Source organism: Rattus norvegicus, chromosome X (genome assembly GCF_036323735.1).
Source record: "Rattus norvegicus strain BN/NHsdMcwi chromosome X, GRCr8, whole genome shotgun sequence".
Taxonomy (NCBI): domain Eukaryota; kingdom Metazoa; phylum Chordata; class Mammalia; order Rodentia; family Muridae; genus Rattus; species Rattus norvegicus.
The window spans coordinates 64,158,424-64,168,505 of NC_086039.1; the positions used below are offsets into that span (position 1 = coordinate 64,158,424).

The 10,082-nt window shown below is 39.1% G+C and overlaps 1 pseudogene; it reads left to right on the forward strand.

Annotated features, from left to right (window-relative positions):
• Window positions 1-7,086: 7,086 nt before the first annotated feature.
• Window positions 7,087-8,214, forward strand: Smokxl-ps2 (sperm motility kinase X like, pseudogene 2; annotated as a pseudogene).
• The last annotated feature ends 1,868 nt before the right edge of the window (window positions 8,215-10,082 follow it).

Below are 10,082 nucleotides of genomic sequence, written 5' to 3' on the forward strand. Positions count from 1 at the left end.
GTTCTTTCCCGCTTCTGGCTATTATAAATAAGGCTGCAATGAACATAGTGGAGCACGTGTCTTTTTTATATGTTGGGGCATCTTTTGGGTATATGCCCAAGAGAGGTATAGCTGGATCCTCAGGCAGTTCAATGTCCAATTTTCTGAGGATCCTCCAGACTGATTTCCAGAATGATTGTACCAGTATGCAATCCCACCAACAATGGAGGAGTGTTCCTCTTTCTCCACATCCTCGCCAGCATCTGCTGTCACCTGAGTTTTTTGATCTTAGCCATTCTCACTGGTGTGAGGTGAAATCTCAGGGTTGTTTTGATTTGCATTTCCCTTATGACCAAAGATGTTGAACATTTCTTTAGGTGTTTCTCAGCCATTCGGCATTCTTCAGCTGTGAATTCTTTGTTTAGATCTGAACCCCATTTTTAATAGGGTTATTTGTTTCCCTACGGTCTAACTTCTTGAGTTCTTTGTATATTTTGGATATAAGGCCTCTATCTGTTGTAGGATTGGTAAAGATCTTTTCCCAATCTGTTGGTTGCCGTTTTGTCCTAACCACAGTGTCCTTTGCCTTACAGAAGCTTTGCAGTTTTATGAGATCCCATTTGTCGATTCTTGATCTTAGAGCATAAGCCATTGGTGTTTTGTTCAGGAAATTTTTTCCAGTGCCCATGTGTTCCAGATGCTTCCCTAGTTTTTCTTCTATTAGTTTGAGTGTGTCTGGTTTGATGTGGAGGTCCTTGATCCACTTGGACTTAAGCTTTGTACAGGGTGATAAGCATGGATCGATCTGCATTCTTCTACATGTTGCCCTCCAGTTGAACCAGCACCATTTGCTGAAAATGCTATCTTTTTTCCATTGGATGGTTTTGGCTCCTTTGTCAAAAATCAAGTGACCATAGGTGTGTGGGTTCATTTCTGGGTCTTCAATTCTATTCCATTGGTCTATCTGTCTGTCTGTGTACCAATACCATGCAGTTTTTTATCACTATTGCTCTGTAATACTGCTTGAGTTCAGGGATAGTGATACCCCTGAAGTCCTTTCATTGTTGAGGATACCTTTAGATATCCTGGGTTTTTTGTTATTCCAGATGAATTTGCAAATTGTTCTGTCTAACTCTTTGAAGAATTGGATTGGTATTTTGATGGGGATTGTATTGAATCTGTAGAGTGCTTTTGGTAAAATGGCCATTTTTACTATATTAATACTGCCAATCCATGAGCTTGGGAGATCTTTCCATCTTCTGAGGTCTTCTTCAATTTCCTTCTTCAGTGTCTTGAAGTTCTTATTGTACAGATCTTTTACTTGCTTGGTTAAAGTCACACCGAGGTCCTTTATATTATTTGGGTCTATTATGAAGGGTGTCGTTTCCCTAATTTCTTTCTCGGCTTGTTTCTCTTTTGTGTAGAGGAAGGCAACTGATTTATTTGAGTTAATTTTATACCCAGCCACTTTGCTGAAGTTGTTTACCAGCTTTAGTAGTTCTCTGGTGGAACTTTTGGGATCACTTAAATATACTATCATATCATCTGCAAATAGTGATATTTTGACTTCTTCTTTTCCGATCTGTATCCCCTTGACCTCCTTTCGTTGTCTGATTGCTCTGGCTAGAACTTCAAGAACTATATTGAATAAGTAGGGAGAGAGTGGGCAGCCTTGTCTAGTCCCTGATTTTAGTGGGGTTGCTTCAAGTTTCTCTCCATTTAGTTTAATGTTAGCAACTGGTTTGCTGTATATGGCTTTTACTATGTTCAGGTATGGGCCTTGAATTCTTATTCTTTCCAGGACTTTTATCATGAAGGGGTGTTGAATTTTGTCAAATGCTTTCTCAGCGTCTAATGAAATGATCATGTGGTTTTGTTCTTTCAGTTTGTTTATATAATGGATCACGTTGATGGTTTTCTGTATATTAAACCATCCCTGCATGCCTGGTATGAGGCCTACTTGGTCATGGTGGATGATTGTTTTGATGTGCTCTTGGATTCGGTTTGCCAGAATTTTGTTGAGTATTTTTGCATCGATATTCATAAGGGAAATTGGTCTGAAGTTCTCTTTCTTTGTTGTGTCTTTGTGTGGTTTAGGTATAAGAGTAATTGTGGCTTCGTAGAAGGTATTCGGTAGTGATCCATCTGTTTCAATTTTGTGGAATAGTTTGGATAATATTGGTCTGAGGTCTTCTATGAAGGTTTGTCCATTTCCTGAAGATTTTCAAGTTTTGTTGAATATAGGTTTTTATAGTAAGATCTGATGATTTTTTGAATTTCCTCTGAATCTGTAGTTATGTCTCCCTTTTCATTTCTGATTTTGTTAATTTGGACACACTCTCTGTGTCCTCTCGTTAGTCTGGCTAAGGGTTTATCTATCTTGTTGATTTTCTCAAAGAACCAACTTTTGGTTCTGTTGATTCTTTCTATGGTCCTTTTTGTTTCTACTTGGTTGATTTCAGCTCTGAGTTTGATTATTTCCTGCCTTCTACTCCTCCTGGGTGTATTTGCTTCTTTTTGTTCTAGAGCTTTTAGGTGTGCTGTCAAGCTGCTGACATATGCTCTTTCCTGTTTCTTTCTGCAGGCACTCAGCACTATGAGTTTTCCTCTTAGCACAGCTTTCATTGTGTCCCATAAGTTTGGACAATTTCCTAGACAGATAGCAGGTACTGAAGTTGAATCAGGAACAGATAAAACAGTTAAACAACCCCATAACTCCTAAGGAAATAGCAGCAGTCATTAAAGGTCTCCCAACCAAAAAGTGCCCAGGTCCAGACGGATTTAGTGCAGAATTCTATGAGACCTTCATAGAAGACCTCATACCAATATTATCCAAACTATTCCACAAAATTGAAACAGATGGAGCACTACCGAATTCCTTCTATGAAGCCACATTTACTCTTATACCTAAACCACACAAAGACCCAACAAAGAAAGAGAACTTCAGACTAATTTCCCTTATGAATATCGACGCAAAAATACTCAATAAAATTCTGGCAAACCGAATCCAAGAGCACATCAAAACAATCATCCACCATGACCAAGTAGGCTTCATCCCAGGCATGCAGGGATGGTTTAATATACAGAAAACCATCAACGTGATCCATTATATAAACAAACTGAAAGAACAATACCACATGATCATTTCATTAGATGCTGAGAAAGCATTTGACAAAATTCAACACCCCTTCATGATAAAAGTCCTGGAAAGAATAGGAATTCAAGGCCCATACCTGAACATAGTAAAAGCCATATACAGCAAACCAGTTGCTAACATTAAACTAAATGGAGAGAAACTTGAAGCAATCCCACTAAAATCAGGGACTAGACAAGGCTGCCCACTCTCTCCCTACTTATTCAATATAGTTCTTGAAGTTCTAGCCAGAGCAATCAGACAACAAAAGCAAATCAAGGGGATACAGATCGGAAAAGAAGAAGTCAAAATATCACTATTTGCAGATGATATGATAGTATATTTAAGTGATCCCAAAAGTTCCACCAGAGAACTAATAAACCTGATAAACAACTTCAGCAAAGTGGCTGGGTATAAAATTAACTCAAATAAATCAGTAGCCTTCCTCTACACAAAAGAGAAACCAGCCGAGAAAGAAATTAGGGAAACGACACCCTTCATTATAGATCCAAATAATATAAAGTACCTCGGTGTGACTTTAACCAAGCATGTAAAAGATTTGTACAATAAGAACTTCAAGACTCTGAAGAAAGAAATTGACGAAGACCTCGGGAGATGGAAAGATCTCCCATGCTCATGGATTGGCAGGATTAATATAGTAAAAATGGCCATTTTACCAAAAGGGATCTACAGATTCAATGCAATCCCCATCAAAATACCAATCCAATTCTTCAAAGAGTTAGACAGAACAATGTGCAAATTCATCTGGAATAACAAAAAACCCAGGAGAGCTAAAACTATCCTCAACAATAAAAGGACTTCAGGGGGAATCACTATCCCTGAACTCAAGCAATATTACAGAGCAATAGTGATAAAAACTGCATGGTATTGGTACAGAGACAGACAGATAGACCAATGGAACAGAATTGAAGACCCAGAAATGAACCCACACACCTATGGTCACTTGATTTTTGACAAAGGAGCCAAAACCATCCAGTGGAAAAAAGACAGCATTTTCAGCAAATGGTGCTGGTTCAACTGGAGGTCAATATGTAGAAGAATGCAGATCGATCCATGCTTATCACCGTGTACAAAGCTTAAGTCCAAGTGGACAAAGGACCTCCACATCAAACCAGATACACTCAAACTAATAGAAGAAAATCTAGGGAAGCATCTGGAACACATGGGCAATGGAAAAAATTTCCTGAACAAAACACCAATGGCTTATGCTCTAAGATCAAGAATCAACAAATGGGATCTCATAAAACTGCAAAGCTTCTGTAAGGCAAAGGACACTGTGGTTAGGACAAAACGGCAACCAACAGATTGGGAAAAGATCTTTACCAATCCTACAACAGATAGAGGGCTTATATCCAAAATATACAAAGAACTCAAGATGTTAGACCGCAGGGAGACAAATAACCCTATTAAAAAATGGGGTTCAGAGCTAAACAAAGAATTCACAGCTGAGGAATGCCGAATGGCTGAGAAACACCTAAAGAAATGTTCAACATCTTTTGTCACAAGGGAAATGCAAATCAAAACAACCCTGAGATTTCACCTCACACCAGTGAGAATGGCTAAGATCAAAAACTCAGAGGGGCTGGGGATTTAGCTCAGTGGTAGAGCGCTTACCTAGGAAGAGCAAGGCCCTGGGTTCGGTCCCTAGCTCCAGAAAAAAAAAGAACCAAAAAAAAAAAAAAAACTCAGATGACAGCAGATGCTGTCGAGGATGTGGAGAAAGAGGAACACTCCTCCATCGTTGATGGGAATGCAGACTGGTACAACCATTCTGGAAATCAGTCTGGAGGTTCCTCAGAAAATTGGACATTGAACTGCCTGAGGATCCAGCTATACCTCTCTTGGGCATATACCCAAAAGATGCCCCAACATATAAAAAAGACACGTGCTCCACTATGTTCATAGCAGCCTTATTTATAATAGCCAGAAGCTGGAAAGAACCCAGATGCCCTTCAACAGAGGCATGGATACAGAAAATGTGGTACATCTACACAAGGGAATATTACTCAGCTATCAAAAACAGTGATTTTATGAAATTCATAGGCAAATGTTTGGAACTGGAAAATATCATCCTAAGTGAGGTAACCCAATCACAGAAAAACACACATGGTATGCACTCATTGATAAGTGGCTATTAGCCCAAATGCTTGAATTACCCTCGATGCCTAGAACAAATGAAACTCAAGACAGATGATCAAAATGTGAATGCTTCACTCCTTCTTTAAAACAGGAACAAGAATACTCTTGGCAGGGAATAGAGAGGCAAAGATTAAAACAGACACAGAAGGAACACCCATTCAGATCCTGCCCCACAGGTGGCCCACACATATACAGCCATCCAATTAGACAAGATAGATGAAGCAAAGAAGTGCAGACCGACAGGAGCCGGATGTAGATCTCTCCTGAGAGACACAGCCAGAATACAGCAAATACAGAGGTGAATGCCAGCAGCAAACCAGTGAACTGAGAATAGGACCCCCGTTGAAGGAATCAGAGAAAGAACTGGAAGAGCTTGAAGGGGCTCGAGACCCCATATGTGCAACAATGCCAAGCAACAAGAGCTTCCAGGGACTAAGCCACTACCTAAAGACTATACATGGAGTGACCCTGGACTCTGACCTCATAGGTAGCAATGAATATTCTAGTAAGATCACCAGTGGAAGGGGAAGCCCTTGGTCCTGGTAAGTCTGAACCCCCAGTGAACTAGATTGTTGGGGGGAGGGCTGCAATGGGGGGAGGATGGGGAGGGGAACACCCATAAAGGAGGGGAGGGGGAAGGGTTAGGGGGATGTTTGCCCGGAAACCGGGAAAGGGAATAACATTCGAAATGTAAAGAAGAAATACTCAAGTTAATAAAAAAAATAAAGGAAGTCACTTGTCTCATCATTAAAGTTAATCATATGTTAATTTTAAGATTCTAGGAATAATCATCACTTAAACTTAATTTATACCTTCAAGCAATAGCAACCATGTTGAAGAACCAGAATTGGGATAAGGAGAAAGGAGATAACATCTTGACCAGAATTATATCATTACGTATATCTTGTCCTTAAAATTAGACTCAAACATTAAATTAAAACATAAAATGGCTGGACCATGAAAAAGATTTTAAAAAATATGTAAACTTTCATGATAATTGTCCAAAAAAGTGATTTAATACTGTTAGCCATCTCTGTTTTACCTAGAGTTCTTATTGATTAAATGTGTTCTTTTTGACCTTTGATTTTATTTTGTTCCTTAAAGTTTTAGTTTTATTATGAGGCAAAAAGAAAGAAAAGAAAGCTGAGTCATGTTAACAACTTTAGTTCACATGAGCACATACGTATTTTTCTTTTGTTCTTTATTATTTTTATTGTTTATTCTGTATATTTACATTTAAAAGGTTATCCTTCCTCCTCTCTCATTCCCCTCCCCTGCTTCTATGAGGGTGCTCCCCCTCCCACCCACCCACTCCCACCTCAACACCCTGGCAATCCCCTACACTGGGACATTGAGCGTTCACAGGACCAAGGGCTTCTCCTCTCATTGATGACCGACAAGGCCATCCTCTGCTACATATTCGGCTGGAGCCATGGGTCCCTCCATGTGTATTCTTTGGTTGGTAGTTTGGTCCCTGGGGTGTCTGGTTAGTTGATATTGTTCTTCTTATGGGGTTGCAAACCCCTTTAGCTCCTTCAGTCCTTTCTCTAACTCCTCCATAGGGGTCCCAGTGCTCAGTCTGATGGTTCGCTGCAAGCATTCTCATCTGTGTCAGTAAGGCTCTGGCAGAGCCTCTCAGGAGACATCCATATCAGGCTCCTATCAGTAAGCACTTCTTGGCATCGGCAATAGTGTCTGGGTTTGGTGTCTACATAGGGGAAGGATCCCCAGGTGGGGCAGTTAGACCCACTTTTAATTCACTTTTATCTTGCATCACTAGTTGGTGTGGAGACTGACCATTCCGATGAACAAAGATGAAGAGATGGTGAGTATCAGGACCTAAGGTCTAACTCCTTCGAGGAAGACGCCTTAACAGATCATTACAAAATATTAGCAACTCTTGGCCAAGGAACATTTGGGGAAGTAAAAGTGGCTAGCCATCTCCTCACCCAGACAAAAATAGCTGTAAAACTTCTCCCCCAAAGCAGAAAAAACCGCCTCGTTAAATCTGAAATTGAAATCATGAAATCCCTCGATCATCCCCGTATTATTAAACCCTTATACATAATCGACACCACCAAAAATATTTTCATCATTCTGGAGCACGCTGTGGGAGGAGAGCTGCTGGGCAGAATTGTGTAGTTTGGCTACCTATCAGAGGAGGAGTCCACAGGCTATGTAAACATGGTATGTGCCCTCCAGCATTGTCAGCAGAAGGGGATCGTCCACAGGGATTTAAAGCCTGAAAACATTTTATTGGACCGCAAAGGAAACACAAAACTTAGCTATTTTGGATTGGGCACCAAGATAATCATGGGCTAGAAGTTAGCAACATTCTGTGGGACCCTCCCTTAGTGTGCCCCGGAACTGTTTGAAGGTGAAGGGTACAATGGCTGCACAAATGCTACCTGGAGCTTGGGGACTGTGCTCTACTTACTATATGTTGACAGGGTGCCTCCCTTTCTAGGGATATACCTATGAAGCAATAAAGCAGAAGATCTGGGTAAGAAAGTACTCTGCGAACTTCACCAGAACTCTGGGATGTGATAGCCAAATTGTTAACTGTCACAACCCTGGAGAAAGGCCAAAGTCCATGACTCTTCAAGATTAAAGTAGCTAAAGCATGAAAATGAAGCTTCTCCCGGTTCTTTGGGAGAGAGCAGGGACAGCCACCCTGACCCCACTATAATGGTCATCATGGGTGTCATGGGATAGAAGCAAGGATAGATAAGGGAAACTGTAGGAGAAGAAGTTTGACCAGGTGATGGCTATTGGTTTAATGCTCAGGCAACACTCACCCAAAGTCAATCCAAAAGTCTGATCCCAGGTACTGTGATCAAAAGTTGAAAAGCACAGGGCCAACCATGAAAAAACAAACAGTTCTGAGGAGGGGATCTAGTGTGCCTACTCTTCCCACCTTCAATTTGCCCAATGAATTATAACCCAAATTGTTATTAAGTACATTATGTAAAATCAAAGCAGAAACATAATCACGTGTAGACAGTGTATATATCTATCTACTTAGTCATATATGACATAAATATTTATAAAGCAAGATTTTGAATGTAATTATTCATTGAGATTGTATTTCTCATAATCCTAATTCTAAAAAAAAAGCTTAACATAGAGACCTTTAGTAAATATGCATGTGTGTTATTTTATATACAGTTTGATTTTAACAATATTTTGTGTTTAATAGCTTTATATTAAATATATTTTGGAAAAGGAAATCATATGAATTTTATGTTACTTAATATGTAGGTGAGATAAATTCTATACATACACACATATATATGTATTTTATAGTTTAGTGAAATATTTATCTTGTTAGTCTCAAATGAATGTTGTTTTATACCAAAAATTAGCATTCTAAGATTTCATGAAATATTTATACTGAAAGGTATCATTTTAATAGGTTTAATGATATTTATAGTATCTAAATTTATAAGGAAATGAAATATGTATTTATAAGTCCTTTTAATATACTATCACAATACTCAAATTTATACATTTGCGTGTGTATTCTAATAAAGCATGCCAAAAATTTTTAAAAACACAACAAAATGAATAAAAAAACCCTGAAACATCCATACTTTTTTGAAGTTTTTTTTACAGAAACAACAAATGAAAATGATGAAAAACAAACATACTAAAACAATTATTAGAGGCATACATGATACATTATATGAAATCTAGGTACACTCATTTGTTGGTGGGGGTGGGGGGAATGTAGAAAGTTTATATTGCTATCTCTTTAAGAAAGGCTTAGCAGCACAAAAGATCAAAAAGTGAAATGTATTACATAGAATAAGATTATTCTCTCTCTTTCTAGTTAAATGGCTGAGGTGGAAATAGTTTTCTGCCATGTCTCAGACTGTTTTCTAGATGGTAATGTAGGCAATGTAATGGCTAAAGTTAGGTTTTAAGTTGAAATTATTGTGCTTAAGAGATCCGTAAAACAAAAATACCTCTGATCTGTAAGCCCCACTTGCCCAAGGACAGATAACCTCTTGGAATGCTGGGGGCTGTTGTTCATGTACGATAACAAGCCAGTAAGATAACAAGCCATATATTTTTACTTCTGTAAACAATCTTGGTTGTCCCAGTGGCACAGGATGTGTGCTTTGATCACACATAGGCATGAAGTAAGTAGGCAGGAAGTATGTCAGGATGTATGCTTGCTTCTGATTAGACAAAGGTGCGAAGTACGTAACTTTGAGAGTTTTGCCTTTATAAGCTTCTGACAAATATATTGTGGTGGCATACTCAGGAAATCTTAGATAAGAACCTGGCCAGTGTCTATTGTTCTGGCCAGGGTTTAATAAAACTTGCTTTAAATTTGGCTTAAAAATTGTGGTAGTGATCTTATTCTCACCTGGTGGGATTACACTAAGAAACTGGCATTGGATATGTGGGGATTCTGTTTTAATGGTATTCACCAGAAAAGCCATATGCTGTGATATATGACCCAGGAGTTGAGTATGGATAAGTCTAGGAATTATCTATTTCTTGGGATACGGGGCTGTGTATCTAGGCTTTTGGCTACTTTCTGAAGAGGAATTTTAAGCCAGCAACATGGTTGGTCTGTCAAGGGATCTCATCCAAAGACCTTCTAGGTCTATGTGATCCAGCTACAATTGAGACACGATTTGCATTACAGTATGATCTCGTTGTAATACAGACATGCTCCTAGTACACACCTTCAATCCCTAACAATATAGGTAAGGCTAGTTTGTAGAATGAAACAGTCGTATTTGAATGTTAAGTCGGAGGAGAGGAGTGCAGTAGGGTTGAGTTCATGGCAGTTCAG